Genomic DNA, 21322 nt, shown 5'->3' on the forward strand with positions numbered 1-21322 from the left:
GAAAAATTACAAATTTTACTTAATATTTTAATATCTTTTCAAACCCAGTGGCTATAGAAACGCGGCCGGCATCTAAATAATCAACAAACTACAGTAAATTTAACGCAAGTTACAATATATTTTTATAATTTTTATTTATTTTTTTACACGAATATTTAATTGCATGCTATGGGTATACCATTTTCTTTTACCATTATAATGCGAATATAATGTATATACCCGCCACAAACGAAAAAATACCACAAATTATCCTTATATTAATAAAATAATCATTAGCGATGTCGTAACATCAAATATATTATTAAGAATACCATTATAAACGGCGAAATGCGACAAATTATCGTTGGTGGTACCGCCATGAACGGCGAAATGCGACAAAATGTCCTCAGATTAGATCGAGCGCGATCTTTTCGGCCAATGTAATTGGTCGAAAAGCCATGTGGCTAAAAGGTATATGGAGCGTTCGGTCCCCACTGCGAAGCAGGGGGGTCTAGTCTGAGCACTGAGACTAGAAAAATGTACAATAATCGAAAGGTAATAGTCTTACCTATCCCCTTAATATACATGGGCAAAAATATTTCAAGCAAACGTGGAAAGATTTTCCGAAAATGTTTTCTTTCTCATTATAAATAACCATTTTATTGTTAATATTTGCCTTCAATTATTAGCATAACCAAATATATTATAGTTTTATTATTTAATTAACTTTTTTCAAGCGTCGTAAATCCAAATGGGGGTCGTCTGGGGGTCGCCTACCTTTTTAAAATTAAATTCGCAAAAATTATTATAAACTGTATAAAAATAGCCTCCTTTTTATTTAATAATTTTATATTTCGGCTTTTATTATTTCAATTACTCGTTGGAAGTTTTATGCACATATATAATTTTATTTCGGCACAATCATTACCATAGATATAATTATCAAATCTTATAAGGCCCGCATTATTGGATATTAATGTAAAAGAAAGAACCTTTACCCTTGCTATTACTAAAAATTGCAAATTTTGAAGAATATAAAGCAAAGCGTAATTAGCCAAAGCCAACGGTTTTATTCCATTATTTCTTTGCTGTTAAACAGAAAAATCTAGTTTATATTACCACGTATTACTTTTTTAAAATTACAATTATTTTAACATTTATATAATTAACCTTTCTCCCGCAACTAAACCATGCGTTATTCTATTATTTTAACATTTGTTTGCACGGCCTTGGGTGCTCTTACTAATTTGGAGGTAATCAATAAAACTAATTCCCCAAACGCTTTCAAAATTTGGAAATAATTAAAGCTAATAAGGGGAATTTTTCCGGAAAGACACCCGAAGCTAGTTCGTCAGCTTCTGTGCAAACCGTAACCCAAGGACACTCTGAAATACGGGGTTGTAATGATAACCAAATTGAAATTCTTAAAGAAACTATGTTAAGGTATAATAAAAGTTCTAAATATATTAGTTTTACAATTATTAACTGGAATTTTTAGATGTAAAACGTTTGCATCTCATGCTATAAACGCCCTTGAAAATAAGCCAGAACTTCGGGAAACATATTTTAAAACCCACGACGAAAAAAAAATTAAACAACTCCGATCGTATTACGACAATATGAAAACAACATGCGATCACCAAGGACCCAATATAGTATACGAATGCACAACAGATATAGAACATTGTGCCAAACATACCACTATGTGCGCATATCCTACCCTCTCTAAAATTTATATATGCCCTAGCTTTCATAAACTTTCTGTCAATTCAAAAGCCCAATTCTTTATAAGCTCTCTTTCACACTTCGAAAACAGTAGGTAAACCCCACGAATAAGGAACGAACTTAAATTTAGTTAAATTTTTCAAATAACCGAATATACTAATTTGAAACCAAATTACAATAGTGGGAAATACTTTAATTCATTGTAATTTCGATCGTAACGCAAGAAGGTTAGTACTTTTACGTATATTGCCTTATAATACTCGGAAACTTTAACTTACTTCTATATTTATAGGCTTCCTGAAGAGCAATGCCTTAACAATGCGGCCAATTTCGGATATTTCGCCCTTTTCGCTGGTACTGGCCGCAAAAGCCGTGCTATTATCAATAAAGACATCTAGTTTAATGTTTAAACTAAACCTTTACGTGGTCCGAACGCTTTATATACTTTTTAGCCACATAGTATTTTTTAACCAATTATATTCGGCGAAAGGATCGCGCTCGGTTTAGTTTAAGGACAATTGGTCGCAACTCGCCGCTCGTCACAGGTATTTGCGCTTTATTGGCATTATATTTTATATAAAGGTCACGAAGTGAATAATTGAATTTAAAACGGGGGGAAAAGGTGTATTAGGTATAAGGTTAATAGAAAGTTAAAATGTCAAATAACCGTTTACTAGCCGGTATTAGAGAAAATATATTGTTGTTGCACAATTAAATCGTTTAATCGTTAAATTTAGTTTTAGTGTTTTAATCAAACCCCCTTGTCTCCCAGTAAGGACCCAGCGTTCCATATACCTTTTAATCACAAGGCCTTTCGACCAATTGCATTGGCCGAAAATATCGCATTCGTTTGAAAGTAAAAACATGTCATTGTATTTGACCGCGCGTGGCAAATATTTACACTATATATGCAGCAATGATAGTATAAACACTATATCTAATTAAGTATTAAAATAAAAGGATAAATAAAAGTCGTACGAATATAGGCTAACCTGCGTTGCAATATGTAATATTTTCACATTCCTTTCACGTGGGTACCGCTCATGTAGCTTTTTTGGTATGATGAATATTTTAATATTAAATATATTTTTTAACTATTAATATATATTATTATATTTGACCTATTTTTTGATGAAATGATTGAATCACAAAAGAGATATTCGTATAGAGACGGCTCTTCAACTGACGTAGCGATGGTAAATGCATGCAATTATCATTTACAATAAATATTATATTAATAGTTTTTCTTTAATACATAATTCATTAAAAAATAAATAATTTGCCCAATTATGTCTTGTTAATTATACGCGTTATTTAGCGTGTGTTAGCAATATGGGGTGCTAGCAGGGGTTTAGGCATTAGCCTAGGTGCGGCGTAGTCCTAGTTGCGCTATAAAGGCGTGTAATTACAAGGCTTAAATGCGTTACATTTATTCACTAACTTTGGCACTTATAATTTAGATGAATTGGTGGGGGAAACTTTGCTTTTATCTCCCTTATATACCCTTCGATAATGAAATGGGGGTCCGTACGCCAGAGAACGTTACGGTGCCCCACACGATTATCCGGAAAATTATTTCATATGGGTTTTGGAAAAAGACACCCTTATTACCATATTAACCATTTCTAAGTTAGCATTTAACTGCTGATTTGATGAAATTTTCAACCCGATATAAGATAATTAACCCCATTCCTTAACCGTTAAATCGCAACTCCTATAATACAAAATAAAACGGACAATCCGACAACCCCGACAGCCCCACTTCGGCACTATCTATTATAGCTTATATACAAGTAAAGGTGGACCCATTACATGCTAAATAACGTATATATATAACACCCCCTCTCTTTTGCTACTACTTACATGAAGTCGGAAAAGAAAAGTACATAAAAAAATAAAACCAAAAAAATAAAAAGAGGCCCCCTTATGTCCCAGCCCGACTCGAACTCCCGACATAAACCCCCTGAATGACTAAGCCCTCTATACCGACCCATAACGCCTAAATTGGACGAACCCCCGATTTGGAAAAAAACCCCCAGAATTGTAACAACCCCCGGATTCGAACCCCCGACTTGGATAATATTAACCCACGGAATTAACTACTAAGCTAGGTAGCTAATCTAGCTGTTCGTTGGTAACAGTGCAAATTAGGCATATTACATAGGGTATTTCGAATGCGTAAATCGCCCAAAACGCGAGTTATTTTAATTTGGTTTCAACTTTGGGTATAAGGTCGGTATAAATTGCTTATTAACTAACTTGTTCAAAGTAGATTCGGGTAATACGGTCGGAGTTAGGCTGGCCAAAATCCAGCATTGCAAACGAGGGAAATATAATGGGTTGTAATTGGCTAACGAATTAATTAAAATAGCCTCAAATTCAGTAGGTAAAACTAGGTTTTTTGTAAGGATTTAAGCCCTATAAGCTTTTTAAAGACTTTGTGAATTGGAAGCGTAAGGGGCTTTATTAGGCCATTCGCGGGTATTTGTTTGGATTCCAGGTATTTTAAGGTTATTAATCCTTTTATAACTAATTCCCGTACGTAATGAAATTTTAATAACGTATATTTAATACGTTAGTGGTGCGTAGGGTTATGTGCGTTAGCTGTAAAGCCTATATTATTTCCAAATATTGCAATAGGGCCTTTTATAGGTAGTCCAATTTTTATAAATAGTTTTTTAAACCACTGTATTTTACGCAAGGTTTCCGTTAAAGTATCGGTTTCGGTTTTTGGAGTGTTTAAAGCTATAATATTAGCTTTTTTGCACTTCCACGTTATAAGGCCCCCAAATAAGGTTTACAAATATCTGTAAGTGGATTTTGAATTTTTCCTAGCCCCGGCAAAATCGCTATCACTAAAACCCAGTAATTTAAGGCCTTTAAAGCCCCCTATTAAGGCATTAGGTGGTAATTCAGCATTGAATACTTTGTTTCCGTAATATATAGATAAGGATTTAATACCTGCTAAATAACGTAATAGGTTTGTAGCTGTCGTGAAATGGATTATAATGGCTTTCATCAAAAAACGTAAAATCCACTAAACCGCAAAACCGATTGTTAAGAACAGGCCTTATAAAGGCCCTGCGACCGCACGTCAAGTGCAGTCGGCTGCATTTTTCATGCGCGCAGCCAATTAAACAGCGGCATAATCAACAATTTTTAATTTTAAAAAGTCGTAAGAATTTATTGTTAATCCTCTTTCCTGGGATAAGTCCGCACATAGTTTTTAGCAAATCGACGTACGCCTTGCGGATTTCGCGCGTTATTTAATTAAACTGGTAATTTATCCATTTTTCAAATTTTTCTTTAATATCGGTCGGGCAATTGTTATTTAGAATTATATATTACCGCACCCTGGGTTCTGCGTTTGCTAACCAGGGTTTTGTAATAGCTTTCCATAAAATATATAACAGTCATTTTGGGGTGTAATAATTGTTAAAAGTCGGGGGGTGGTTAATCCCATACGTACGGGTCGATATATTTTAACTATTATATATCGTTAATCCCGCTCGTATCGATTATTCTAATCCAAGCAGGTATGCGGAACAACCTCGTCGTAGGTAATTACTGCTTTTCGAATTGGTGGTTATTTTGTCGCGCGTATTTAGTACATCGTTTATTATTACCATTTCTGCAATTCTTTTTCGTTTGGATGGAAATTATATAATCCTCGCACAATAGCGTGCAATATAGTTCACTAATATAAGTGTTAAATTCGTCCAACTTTTAAATATCTGGTTTTACAATGGGAAACCATCTGATCCAGATTTTAGGCAGTAATATAATCCGGTTTCCAACGTTCAAATATTCAATGGAATGGGCCTTCGTACGGGCGATTTATGTTTTCACGTTACCAATTGGTGAATTTCGTACAACTGGTTACCGTATTTCTACTTACTAATTAATGTTCGTAAAACCGTGGTTCTATTAATATATAGTGGTAGAACTTGATATAAGGGGTAATAACGATATATTTTTCTGTCTTTGGATATATTCGGTGTAATCTTTTATTTCAATTTGGCGATAATACGTTATCATTGCACCGTTAGCTAAAAACTTTGTATGCGGTCCGTACGTCGCTTTTAATTATCCATTTGCGGTCCGTGCAGCGCAATTTAGTTATCCCGTTCCTCCGGTTCGGGTCCTCCGCCCCGGATCTCCCCATTCGTGCATGCGCGCTAGTGAGGTTATTCTAACAGTAACATATAGCACTAATTTATTATCCAACCATATTACGTCTATCATAATTTTATAATCAAATTCGCACTCGTTTCTAATAGAAATTGAAATCGTTGGGGCATTGGATCCTGTATCTGATATTAGTGGCAAATCCTAGTAATCTTTTCCAGGATTTCCTATCGCACGTTTTGGTGGCCTGCCTTTTTTAGCAATTTTTATAATTTTTCCGCACGAAGGTGGCCAAATCTTTTATATAATTTTCGAAATTTTTATATTGTAAAAAAGGTGGTCGCCTCCGTACGACTAACATTAGAAAATAGGTGTCCCCATTTATTTACTATTCCTATTTTAATACTATTTTTGCGTACGATAACGTGATCCACCTAATTAAAATAAATCTGACATTCTATTGCATCGTGCAAACAGAATAATAATGGGGTTTATTTATATAAAATATAATCAGTAATTATTCCTAATACGTTTTCCATCGTTATAATTTCGACGGTTTACACGATTTCACCTGCTCCAAATCGCATTTTTATTAATCCTAATGTCCAGGTAATAGGTGCGCGCCGGTCTTTTTTTAAATATATAAATACCTGGCATTTTCCGGCTATAAATACATGTGCGGCTCCTATATCCCAAAATTCACATTGGTATATTATATTATGTTGGAATAACCTCACCAGCGCGCATGCACGAATAGGGAGGTCCGGGGCGGAGGACCCGACCCGGAGGAACGGGATAACTAAATTGCGCTGCACGGACCGCAATTGGATAAGTAAGGGCGACGCACGGACCGTAAACAGAGTTTGTAATTGGCGCGAAAATAATAACGTATTATCGCCAAATTTAAATCAAAAGTATACCAAATATATCCGAATATAGAAAGAGATATCGCTATAACCCCTTATACTAAGTTCTACCACGATATGTTAATGGAACGACGGTTTTACGAACATTAAATAATAAATAAAAATAGGGTAAATCATTGTGCGAAATTTACGAATTGGTAATATAAAAAAATAAATCGCGCGTACGAAGGTCTATTCTTTTAGATGTTGAAACGATGGAGTCCGGTGTATACCATTACCTAAAATTCAAATTGGATATTTTCCCATTGGAAAAGCAAGAAATTTGAAAATTGGACAAATTTAGTGTGTTTTTATTGAAAAATATAATTGTACGTTATCGTGGGACGATTATAAAATTTCCATCCGAACGAATAACCGTTGCAAAAATAATACTAATAAATAATGTACGAAATTCGCGCGACGAGGGTAACCGCGAGCTCGAGAAATAATAAGTACCTATAGCGACATTAATGGTAATACGTATTTGGACCAAAATAATTAAAAGGAGCGGGATTAGCGAAATATACTGGTTAAGATATATCGACGCGCACGTATAGGATTAATTACCGACCGACGTTTAACAATTATTAAACCCCAAAATAACCGTTACAGATTTCATATAAAAATTATCACGAAACCCTGGTTAGCAAACGCAAAACCCAGGGTGCGGTAGTATATAATTTTAAATAACAATTGCGCGACCAATATTATTAACAATATGGGTTGCTAACAGGAGCTTAGGCATTAGCCTAGGTACGGCGTGGTGCTAGTTGCGCTCTAAGGCCTATAATTACAGGGTTTAAATAAACTAGATTGTTCACTAAAATGGTTCACAAATCTTGGGATTTATAGTTTAAATTCATTGGTGGGGGAAATTTTGCTTTAATTACCTTACATACTTCCCGACATCGAAATGGGGGTCCGCACGCCAGAAAGCGTTCCGGTACCGCACACGATTTTCCGAAAAATTATTATGTATAGGTGGTTGAAAAAACACCTTTATTGCTATACAAACCAATTTTGGGGTCGCACTAATTTGCTGATTTGGTAAACCTTTTAACCAGGTACAGGGTAGTTGACTTGTAGGTGCAGGGTGGGTGTTAAACCCGGTATAGGGTGAGCCCCGTTCGCTGCCACTTTAAATCGCAACTCCTGTAATACAAAATATAATGGAAAATCCGATAACCCCGAAAGTCTCACTTCGGCGCTATTTATTGTGGCTTATATGCAAATAAAAGTGGATCCATTACAGGCTAAATGATGCATATAACTAATACGTACTAAAGAAAAATTTAAAAAATGGATATATTACCAGTTTAATTAAATATCGCGCCAAATCCGCAAAGCGTACGTCGATTTGCTAAAAAAGAGTGTGCGGACCTATCCCAGGAAAAAGAATTAACGATAAATTTGTACGATCTTTGAGGGATACAAACGATAAAAAAAAGAGCAAATTAGCGAAAGCTCAAGAGAGGAAGGCTAACGTGCGACGACGATACCCATTCCCCCATAAACCCTGTATTAATTTGTTAAATAAAATAAATAAGGGAATTGTATTGTAAACCTAATGCGCGCGAGGAGTAGGCCAAATTTTATTCCAAATATGGCAGGCGCGCACGACCTTGGAAAAGATATTTCAGCTATGTCGGGAAGAAGATTAACGCACGAAATTCACATTTATTGGCAGCTTTTTACTATGGAAAAAACAGCGAAAACCAGAGTGCGAAAAACCAAAACTTGGTAGCACCCAAATACGAATTGCCACCTGTACGATTAGTATTAACCGAACCTATAAACCCTGTGATGGTGAACCATTTAATAAAAATATGGAAAATAGCAGATAATTATATAGGAAAACCGTACAATATTTTCCTGGATAGGACTAAAATCTTCGATTAAAGGTGGGATAAAAAAGGGATTATTATTAACTATTACCACGCCATTTTCCCTAAAGTCCTAGCAAACCGCGCGCGCAATTGCTAAACCAATTTTTCCTAATCAAATACGCAATAAAACAAAATATATAATATATTAGACGGGCATTTTAACATTAAATTAAATTATACGTAACATTATATAAATTGGACAATTACCACGTTCGCACGCATAAAATAGGAAAACGCAAACAAAAGTGTTAATTATATGCGTTATTAAGCATGTATTGGGTCCACTTTTATCTTATGATATGCTACAATAGATAGTGTCGAAAGGGGCTGTCGGGGTTGTTGGATTTTCCGCTATATTTTATATGTTGGAGGAATTGCGATCTAACGGTCAGCGAATGGGATTCACCCTGTACCGGGTTTGCACCCACCCTGCACCTACAAGCTAGCTACCCTGTACCTGGTTGAAATTTTCACCAAATTAGCAAATTAGTGCGAACCCAGAGATGGTTTGAATGGAAATGAGGGTGTTCTTTCCAAAACCCATATAAAATAATTTTTCGGAAATTCGTGTGCGGCACCGGAACGCTTTCTGGGGTGCGGACCCCTATTTCGATGTCGGAAAATATATAAGGGAGAAAAACCAAAATCTCCCCCACTAAAGAATCTAAGTCACTAATCCCAAAATTAGTAAATTGAGTTAGTGCATTTAAACACTGTAATTACAGGCTTTTAAAGCGCAGTTAGCACCACGCCGCACCTAAGCTAATGCCTAAGCCCCTATTAGCAACCAATATTGTTAATATAACCGTTAGAAGGTAAACGCTATAGCAAATCCTAGGTTAGGGTATTTACCCTTAGGCAACTATGCTAGTTGATTATAGCTGTAAATTAGCGAATTGTAACCATAATTCAAATTACCCTATAATGGAAGATAGCGCTATATCGGGCCTTCCAGGCCCAATTCCAAAAAATAGAGGGCCTGAACCCAGTCCAAACGAAGTTCTAACCGCTAAATGACAGGCCCAAAACCTGCAATTAAAAGCGTTAACTACGCAAATAGGTTAATTTCAAAGTACAATTTAACAGTTAACTGCCCTATTAACACTAAAAAGCCGTAATTCCATGAGTTAAAATGATAATCTGCATGCTAAGCCAATTACCGTTACCGCACCCTCTAATCCACCCGGCAACATAAATATGGTGACGTAATAGGTAAAAAATTATCGAAACGGGTATTTTCCTTCCCCGAAAATTGTAAATTAATAAGGGCTCGTAATTACAATTTGTGGAAACAGGCGTTAATAGTATAATTTAGGGCTATAAAAGCAGCGGAATTTATTTATAACCCTTAAATTAGTTATACCTTACCCAAACGCGAGCGATTGGTCCTATTATCATTTATAAAAAATAGTTTGACCAAGGAAATATTGAAATCCATTCCATGGTATTGCAGCCCCGTAACGGCCTATAACATAGTCTCAGGGCTCATCCCTGAAGCCCAGAGCTCCACAATTGAGCGTGGCTCAATTGCGGCTTTGCAATGTACCTGTGGGTCCATCCAAAAAACACTCTGGTTCAGGTCTGAGGACAATTTGTCGATTTTCGCCGTTTATGGCGGTATTTTTGGCCTTTTTTCGACCGACACTCCTTTATTATTCCACAATTACGCAAAATATTAAAAAAGAAAAATATCGTTGAAAATAGCGTTTAGTATTGCTATTAGCAGCGATTTGATTTGTTGTTTTATCTTTTATAATGGCCGAATTCGATACCACCTGCCCTTAATCCGTTTATGGCGGTACTGTTTTTTCGATTTTTTTTCGATTTTCGACTTTTTTTAATATTATTGTTAATTTTTGACCAAATTTTATACTTTTTGCACGTGGAGGGTGGTATATATGTAAATATCGCTATTGGGAATTTTGGTGCATATACCATACTATATAAGCAGTTAAATAAGCGGATAGGCAAAATATTTACTTTTTTATACATAATTTACAATTGAAACTCGTTTATATTTTTACCAGTTTGAACGATAATAAAACCAAACTTTTAAAGATTCGATTACGTATATAAAGAAACGTCCAGGTCTTATCCTACCTATAATATCGGCTTTAAAAACCTTTTAATAAAAACAAATGTTAAATGTGTATTTTATAAATCTTTTTGCTTTATTTGATTAATTTTATATTATTTTTGTTTTGCAGCCAAATTTTATGGTTTTTGCACGTGGGCGATGACATATATATATTTAATATAATATTACATTTTGGTACGTATATCTAATTGTATAAGCCGTTAAATATGCGGATAGGTAAAGAGTATCCAATTTTATATATATTTTACAATCGAAATGCTTGTGCATTTTTACCAATTTTAATATTAATAAAACCAAAGTTTGAAGAAGTGGATAATGTTTATAAATAAACGTCAACGTAAAACCCGATCTACAACACCGGCCCTTTTTATTTTTTTATATAAAAAAATGCTGAATTTGTAATATTCGAATATTTATTGCTTTATTTAATTTCCTGTAATTTATAAAAAAAAAGTAAAACTAAATTCTTTAATAAATTATTAAAACCATGCCTGAATTAAACTTTCTTTTAATTTTACTAACATTTGCGTAAATTATTCAGGTTTTTAACAAAATGTTAGTTAATTTACAAATATTAATAATACTTTTATTTAAATCGATAATTGCATGCACTTTGCAGTATTAGGTCTGCTAGGCTATAAATACTGTAATTAAAATGAGAATTAATACTATATACTATTATTTAAAATAGAAATTAAATATAAAGAAAAATTACACATTTTACTTAATATTTTAATATTTTTCCAAATACAGTGGTTACAAAACCGCGGCCGGCAATCAAATAAACAGCAAACTCCAATAAATTTAACGCAACTTACTATATATTTTTATAGTTTTTATTTATTCTTTTATACGAATATTTATTTGCATACTATGGGTATATTATTTTCTTTTGCCATTATAATGCGAATATATTGTATATACCCGCTACAAACGGCAAAATACCACAAATTATCCTTATATTAATAAAATAATTATAAGCGATATCGTAATATTAAATATATTATTAATAATACCGTTATAAACGGCGAAATGCGACAAATTATCGTTGGTGGTACCGCCATGAACGGCGAAATGCGATAAAATGTCCTCAGACTAGAACGAACGCGATTTTTTCGGCCAATGTAATTGGTCGAAAAGCCATGTGGCTAAAAGGTACATGGAGCGCTCGGTCCCCACTGCGAAGCAGGGGGGTCTAGTCTGAGCACTGAGACTACCTATAACACCCTGGAAAACGATTATTCCGTTGCAGCCGAAATTAGTTGAAATTCGCTATATTTGGAATTCCACGCTATGAATTTTTCGAAAGTTAAAGGATCGATACCGGAATTTAACAACCGTTTTAACTAACTAGTGGCTAAATTTGCAAATACCAACGTACAAATTGACCCCGTCAATATACGGAATTAGTATTTACGGGCTTTGGAGGGGATATTTCCTATTTGGACTTAACGCCAACGCAACACCCAACGGGAATTGCAGGCTATAAGCCAAAATTCGGAGAAGTTAAATTTGCAATATTTTATGGCGGAATTTCTATCCGAAAATTCGACTTTAGGCTCTATAACGGCTAAGACCGCTAAATTTAGGTTAAAAGGTCGAAAATCGGGTAAAACAACATTAAAAAAGGTGGTAAAAAGATAAATAATGGGCATGAAAACACCTTTAAACGAAAAAATGGTAAAACCATAATTCGGATTCTGCTACTGCAAAAGATATTAAATCCTCCAATTCCAGCGAATTAACCGTTGGAACGTCCATAAATTCCATGGATTGTGAGTTATTTACGGGTTTAATTTCAGGTGACGTTAACGAATGCGCAGCGTATAACGCCCTGGAACAGGAGGTTAATTCCGCTATTAGCGCAATTATAAAGTTACGCTCGGATTCGGACACGGAAGTAGTCTCAATGCTCAGACTAAACCCCCCTGCTCCGCAATGGGGACCGAACGCTCCATATACCTTTCAGCCACATGGCTTTTCGACCAATTACATTGGCCGAAAAAATCGCGTTCGTTCTAGTCTGAGGACATTTTATCGCATTTCGCCGTTCATGGCGGTACCACCAACGATAATTTGGGGCATTTCGACGTTTATAACGGTATTATTAATAATATATCTAATGTTACGATACCGTTACTGATTATTTTATTGAAATAGGGATAGTCTGTGGTATTTTGCCGTTTATAACGGGTATATATAATATATTCGCACTATAATGTTAAAAAAAATGGTGTAATTATAATATACAATTAAATATTCGAATAAAAAAATACATAGAAATTATAAAAGTATACAGTAATTTGCGTTAAATTTAATGGAGTTGATTAATTTTTTAATTGCCGGCCGCGTCTTAATAGCCACTGTATTTGGAAAGATATTAAAATATTGAGCAAAATTTGTGATTTTTTATTATATTTAAATCTTATTTTAAATAATGGTATATAATGGTAATTTAAATCCGAATTACAGTTGTTATAGCTTATCAAACCTAATATTGCAAAATTCATGCAATTATCGCTTGAAACAAAAGTTTTATTAATATTTTTGTATAGATTAACAATTTGTTAAAAAACTGAATAATTTACGCAAATATTAGTAAAATTAAAATATTTTTAATTCATGCATTTTTTGATCAATTGTTTAATAAAGTTCATTTGAGTTTTTTCTTATAAATTTTATTTAATTAAGTAAAGCAAAAAATACAAAAATAACAGAAATTGAGCATTTCTTTATATAAAAAAATAAAAAGGGCCGGTATTATAGATCGAATATTACGTTAACGTTTGTTTATATACGTCATCCATTTTTTCGAATTTTGGTTTTATTAATGTCAAAATTGGTATAAATGTAAAAGCATTTCGATTGTAAAAAATATATCAAATTGGATATATTTTACCTATCCGCATATTTAACGGCTTATATAATCGGACGTACGTACCAAATTGTGATAGTATACTAAATACATATATACCACCCTCCACGTGTAAAAACCACAAAATTTGGCAGCAAACCAAAAATAATATAAAATTAATCATATAAAGCAAAAAGATTATAGAATACACATTTAGCATTTTTTTTATTAAACAGTTTTTAAAGCGGATATTACAAGTAGGATAAGATTGAAACGTTTATTTATATACGTAATTAAATTTCTGAAGTTTTGGTTTTATTATCGTTAAAACTGGTAAAAATATAAACCAGTTTCAATTGTAAATTATATAAAAATAAATATATACTTTGCCTATCCGCTTATTTAACTGTTTTTATAATACGCTATATGCACCTAAGTTCAAGATAACGATATATATATACGACCTTCCACGTGCAAGAATTATAAAATTCGGTCAAAAACTAAAAATAACATTAAAAGAAATCGAAAGTCGAAAAGAAAATCGAAAAAACAGTACCGCCATGAACGGATTAAGGGCAGGTGGTATCCAATTCGGCCATTATATTAAATAAAAAATGAATTAAATTGCTGCTAATAGCGGGATTAAACGCTATTTTCAAGATATTTTCTTTTTTCAATATTTTGGGTGGTTGTGGAATAATGGAGGAGTGTCGGTCGAAAAAAAGCCAAAAATACCGCCATAAACGGCGAAAATCGACAAATTGTCCTCAAACCTAAACCAAAATATTCTTTGGATGGACCCACAAATACATTGCAAAGCCGTAATTAAGCTACGAAGTGGATTAATTGTGGAGCTGTGGGCTTTAGGGATGGGCCCTGAGACTAATTCGGAAGCCGATACCGGTAAACCGCTAAAACCACAGGTTTTAACAGCTAATTTTAAGGCTAAAACGAAACCTGGGCGCCGTGTTAAATGGGCACCTAAGCTTTTGAAACTAGTTTACCTTGTCTTATATAATACAGGGAGTACGGACTATATTTTTGCAAACAAGCAATTTTTTACCGATTATACCCTCGGTTTTACAGTCGAAACCGGTACCTGAGGTGGCCCTGTTAAGCCTGTAGGCGCCGGGATTGTTAAGATACAGGGTCGTTACGGCCAAAAGGTTAACGAATTTACAAGAATTACGTTAGATAACGTTTTATATATCCCCTCGTTTGGAATAAATATCGTTAATACTTTTATAAGTTTTAATATAGGGGGCGTATTTTAAAAGAAAACCCTGTATGATAACGATCGCAAAGCGTGGGGCCGCCTTAATACCGCTAAATATTCGTTTTACTTGGAGGTAAAAGGGTGCGATATCCTTGTCGAAATAAATCTATTTCGAATTACGCCTATATAATAGGTGAATATAGCACCGCTTCTAGCATGGCTTTACAGGGGGTTGAAAAGGGCTACGCAGCCCCTCAAAGAATAAAGCCAAATAATATAAACCCCGAAAATTACGAGGATTATAAAATGTACACCGATTCGGAATTGGAAGAAAATACGATAACGGAAAAGCTAAATCCCGAGCAAAATACATAAATAACCGTAAATTCACCTATAACGCAGAAACTTAACGGTAAAAACCTTGAAAATCCACGTGAAATTGGGCCCCGTAGGCCCGGTAAACCGTTAAATGACCCTTTTATACTACCTAATTTAAAAAGGACTATATTCGAAAACAGGGGGTTTCCCATATAAGAAATCCGTTGTTAAAACCTTTTCATTATCAAATTTGAAGCCGGGCCCTGTAAACTACCTCCTTTTAAAGCTAAAACGAATTACCGAAGCATAATTAACCCTACTCTCAGGGCTCATCCCTGAAGCCCAGAGCTCCACAATTAATCCATTTCGTAGCTTAATTACGGCTTTGCAATGTACTTGTGGGTCCATCCAAAGAACACTCTGGTTCAGGTCTGAGGACAATTTATCGATTTTCGCCGTTTAAAGCGGTATTTTTGGCCTTTTTTCGACCGACACTCCTTTATTATTCCACAACCACGCAAAATATTGAAAAAGAAAATATCGTTGAAAATAGCGTTTAATACCGCTATTAGCAGCGATTTGATTTATTTTTTTATTTTTTATAATGGCCGAATTCGATACCACCTGCCCTTAGTCCGTTTATGGCGGTACTGTTTTTTCGATTTTTTTTTGATTTCCGATTTTCTTTAATATTATTTTTAATTTTTGACCAAATTCTATAATTTTTGCACGTGGAGGGTTGTATATATGTATACATCGTTATTGCTAATTCTGGTGCATATACCACACTATATAAGCAGTTAAATAAGCGGATAGGGAGACTATTTACTTTTTTATGTATAATTTACAATCGAAACTCGTTTATATTTTTATCAGTTTTAACGATAACAAAACCAAAACTTCAGAAATTTGATTACGTATATAAACAAACGTCCAAATCCAATCCTATTGAAAATATCGGCCTTAAAAACCGTTTAATAAAAACAAATGCTAAGTATGTATTTTATAAATCTTTTTACTTTATTTGATTAATTTTATATTATTTTTGGTTTGCAGCCAGATTTTGTGGTTTTTGCATGTGGGGGGTGGTATATATATTTAATATAATATTACATTCTGGTACGTATATTCAATTGTATAAGCCGTTAAATATGCGGATAGATAAAGTGTTTCCAATTTTAAATATATTTTACAATCGAAATGCTTTTACATTTTTACCAATTTTAACATTAGTAAAACCAAAGTTCAAACAAGTGGTTTATGTATATAAACAAACGTCAACGTAAAACCCGATTTACAATACCGGCCCTTTTTGTTTTTTTATATAGAAAGATGCTAGATTTGTGTTACTTTTATATTTTGTGCTTTATTTAGCTAAATAAAATTTTGAAAAAAAAACTCAAATAAGATTTACTAATAACTTGATAAAGGAATGCATGAGTTAAAAACGCTTTAATTCTACCAATATTGGTGTAAATTATTTAGTTCTTTATCAAATTGTTAATTTATATAAAAATATTAATAAAACTTTTATTTTAATCGATAATTGCATAAATTTTGCAGTATTAGGTTTATTAAGCTATAATAACTGTAAAACAAACAAAAACTAATATTATATACCATAATTAAGAATAAAAATTCAATATAATGAAAAATTACAAATTTTATTTAATATTTTAATATCTTTCCAAATACATTGGTTATTAAAACGCGACCGGGATTCAAATAATTAACAAATTGCAATATATTCAATTCAAATTACTATATATTTTTATAATTTCTATTTGCTTTTTCATTCGAATGTTTAATTGTATATTATAATTACACCACTTTTTTTAACATTATGGTGCGAATATATTGTATATACCCGCTCTAAGCGGCAACATACCACAAATTATCCTCATATTAATAAAATAATCAGTAACGATATCGTAACATTAGGTATATTATTAATAATACCGTTATAAACGTCGAAATGCGACAAATTATCGTTGGTGGTACCGCCATGAACGGCGAAATGCGATAAAATGTCCTCAGACTAGAACGAACGCGATTTTCTCGGCCAATGTAATTGGTCGAAAAGCCATGTGGCTGAAAGGTATATGGAGCGTTCGGTCCCCACTGCGGAGCAGGGGGGTCTAGTCTGAGCACTGAGACTAAATTAACCCCCAAAAGAGACGGAACTACGGGCGATTAACGTCGGGTACCCCCTGACGGCCACCCCCCCTGTTGGCCGCACCTAAAAATCTAACAACGAAATACCTACTTTTATAAACCAATTTAAATATAAAACTATCAACGCACAAAAATACAATCGTTTTCAGGCTATTCCGGGTTATTAACCTCTTTTTCATTAGTTAAAAATTCTAAACTTTCTATATTATTTTCCTGTAATCCAATAATATTCTATCTACTAAACAAAAACTCGTTTGGATCCGGAATTACCCTTTTTTTTCGCCGGCCGTATTGCGTCCCATGGTGCTTCCAATAAACTGATTTTATGCTGGGCGTTAACCAAAAATATATCTTTGGTTTCGATGCTTTTTGGACTCTTGCAAATAAAAAACGTGAAATAGGGTTGGTTTTATGGGATTGGGAAAATTCGTACAGTTAAAATCGAATATTTCGTGTCGTTTCAGGGGTTTTCCAAATAAATAAAAACGGGTTGTTAATTTTTTGGGTTGGGATTTCCGGCATTTTATCTTTTTATAAACCGTTATTTTCATCTTTTATAACGTTGACGTTGCTATTTTCCAACAAAAAAGGGCTTAAAAGTGGTTTCACCAGATTCACCGGTTATAAACTCGTTATACGCCACCCAGATTAAATATTTTTTGATGTAATTGCTTTTGATTTGGTTATATTATAGCAAAAAAGCAAATTTCGTTTTCCAACAATTGTTAAACAGCAAAATTGGATAACAAATCCAAATTAACGTCGACAAGCCTTTTTTAACGGCTTAAATGTGAACATGGCTAGCGCAGGGCTCATTATATTAGCTACCCTGCATTATCTTATAACGGCTAGCACGGGCTAATTTTATTAGTCTCCCTGCATCGAATAAATAAATAAATAACAAATAAAACGTATACGCGTTTATACACATAAAGCTTTATATATCACGTCTTTGTTCATAGTTTCAACAACAAAACAAATACGTCATATTTAATCTAGCTTAGTGGTATAATGCACGTACCATAATCTATATCATATATACGTTAAAGTGCGTGGGTTCGAATCCCGTTGTGGTCGCAGATTTTCTGTGCATGCATAAGCACAATAGGCCGTTAGGCTTAATGGGCCGTTAGGCTCAATAGGTCGGCAGGTCAGTCACATGAATAAGGCCAAATCATGTGACGTGACCCCGCATTCCGGACATCCGGATCGAAGATCTGCACCTACGGATTCGAACACGTAATTCACAACTCATCCTTAGACATATCACCTTTATAACTTTCCTCGATTCAACGATTCAACGAATCGATTGTGTAACAACAATATATCATCTCTATTACCCGCTAGCAGACGGTTATCTGCCACTTCAACGTTCCATCAGCCTTATACGTGATCCACTTTTCCCCGCGTTCAAGATTAAGTTTATTCTATCTCGTAACCTCCTCACAGTTAATATTATATGGTATTTGTTATTAATACGTATACGGGCGATGTTTTCCAATGTTTTGCGCATCGTAGTTGCGATTGGCCCTATCGTTGCACAATTTAGGAATGTTTTTCGCAAATCGTGCGTAAAATTGCGGTTATTTTTAATATTTATAACGAAACTTTTACTAATATATTTAATTATTAGGTTTACCGGTTTAAATCCATTCCCGGCCGTGGTACTTTTTACGAACGCTGATTTTAAAATCCCGGTGCACAGCGGCTAATTTGTAATTTTTGGTCGTAATAATTAAATTAAATATAGCATTTTAGGGCCATAGTTTTTTGTTTTGCAACCGTAAAAAAATAGGACCAATTGCGGTATTACAGTTTCCAATACGCCGTAATTTCCTTGGTGGAACGCGTTTCTTATTATTTATAAAAGGTTAATTATTTGCAAATAACGGCGTTACGTGCGGAAGGCGATATTGATTTTGGATTTTATATCCCATAATCCAATACCCATTAAACCGTTAATATAACCAGCTAATATATTATCGTAAATACGGCTTACCACGGAAATATATGTATGATATAGTATATCGGTAAAAGTTTTTTCCAGGGCGTTTTTAAAAGTTTAATCCTTATCCAATAATCCGTTTCTAAAAGTTTAATCCTTATCCAATAATCCGTTTTGGATTAAAACAGCAATTATAATGTACAAAATGCGGGACCGGAATGCACTTTATAAAAACCGTAAAACGTGGTAAAATTCCTTTTTATTTTTTGAAATTGGTTATATTTCCACAACTTTATTATATTTATGGATATAATAGGGGCGTAATATTGCTATAATTGGTTAATAAAATTGAATTCGATATAAAAAAACGTTGGTACGGGTAATATCCATTGGTTTTAATTAAAAGGGTGGGATAATTCGATATAAATTCCCTAAATAGTACGAATATATAACGTTATTTTTTAATCCCTATCAACGAGGAACAGGACGGAAAAAGAGTCGAAATGGTCGGGTAGCAGGTTTAAAAAACGTTTAAAAAGGATTTCGTGGATTTGGATAATTTTTGCGTATTTCCCTTCGTTTTCGGTAATAGCGGGGGTTCAAATAAGGTAAAAGGTTTATGTAGGTCGTGCGAGGGTAGGGAATTGTGGGATTATTTCAGGCGTATATGGGCGGTTGGGTAATAAAAAACCACAAATTTGGTGCATTATATAATATTTGGCGTTTTTGTAATAAATGTCCGGATATTGTAAAAAGGCGGGCGTTTGTAACTATTTTTGGCGGAAAGGTACGGTGGCGTACTATTGGGATTACGTGTATTATTTAAATCCTGGCGTTAATATAAGGAAATACGATGTTAAATTTTGCATTCGGTTACGTTTTTTATATCCAAAATCCTGTATTTTGTCCAGAAAGTTGAAATTGTTATATACGAAAAATAATGTTAAATTACGAAGGATCCTTTTTAAATTTGTTTATATATTAATATATATATATATATATATATATATGTAAAAATTATTATTACTGTTCGCGGTAAAAGTTTAACATAAAAATGGATACTATTAATAACGTATTCGGGTAACGGCGACAAATTGTTAAATTTACCGTTTAATAGTTTTATAAAATAAATATATTTTAAACCCGGATAATATATTTACAATACGTCGTGGAATTCCATTATTTATAAGGTATAATGCGAATGCGCGTAGCAAATAATTGCTTTTTTGGGGGGAATATCCGTGGGTTAAAATCGCTAATATTAATATAACGCTTTGGCTTTTTAACGTTGGGGGGTTTGTGGTTTTTAAAAAGGTATTTGGTTCCAGGTGTACCACGTTCGAAATTTGTAACGATAAATAAAACGGGCGGTGGCCCCGGGAATGCAATAATAGTGAAAATATAAATTTGTGTAATATTGGCGTTTTGGACGGGATTTCCTGGGTGGACGTATCGAATATTTATTTAAATTAATTTATATCGCTTACGTTTTTAGCGAAACAATTTTTTATTCCCGAAAATTGGAAATTTGTGGGCTTAAACCGGTTAAAAAAGCATAAATATTATATTAATTATTGCAATTTTTTGCCTAAAAAGTCGGTTTCAATGGGCGCAGGAAATTTATAATTAAAACGGTATTTAACCCTGTTAACGCGTAAACGTTTTCGGATTTAAAGGTTTTATAATGTTTTTTTAAAAAAAAATATTCGCGATAGGGTAAATCGGGTAATTTTATAAAAATTTGCCGCTATTACCCAAACGTGGATAAATTGCGTAAAATTGGTGCGTCGGTAACGGTGACGCTAAAATTTGGTAATATCGCGAATAAATTTGGTTTCGGGGTTTTATTTCCGTTTCGGATTTGGATTCCCTCGGTAATTGTTTTTAATTAATTAAAAAAGGTTTAAATTCCTATTTATTTTCGAATATAGGATTGGGCGATAATAATTGGAATAGCGATAAAAATAAAAATAAATACGATATTAATGGAGGTAATAAAGTTAGGTCGGACGTAAAATATTAGGTTACAGGTTGCGCGGATGGGAATATTTTTTCGGGTGTATTTATTATTATTATTGGAAATGTATTTTCCA

The sequence above is a fragment of the Pyricularia pennisetigena genome, chromosome 2, assembly GCF_004337985.1.
Source record: "Pyricularia pennisetigena strain Br36 chromosome 2, whole genome shotgun sequence".
Lineage (NCBI taxonomy): Eukaryota > Fungi > Ascomycota > Sordariomycetes > Magnaporthales > Pyriculariaceae > Pyricularia > Pyricularia pennisetigena.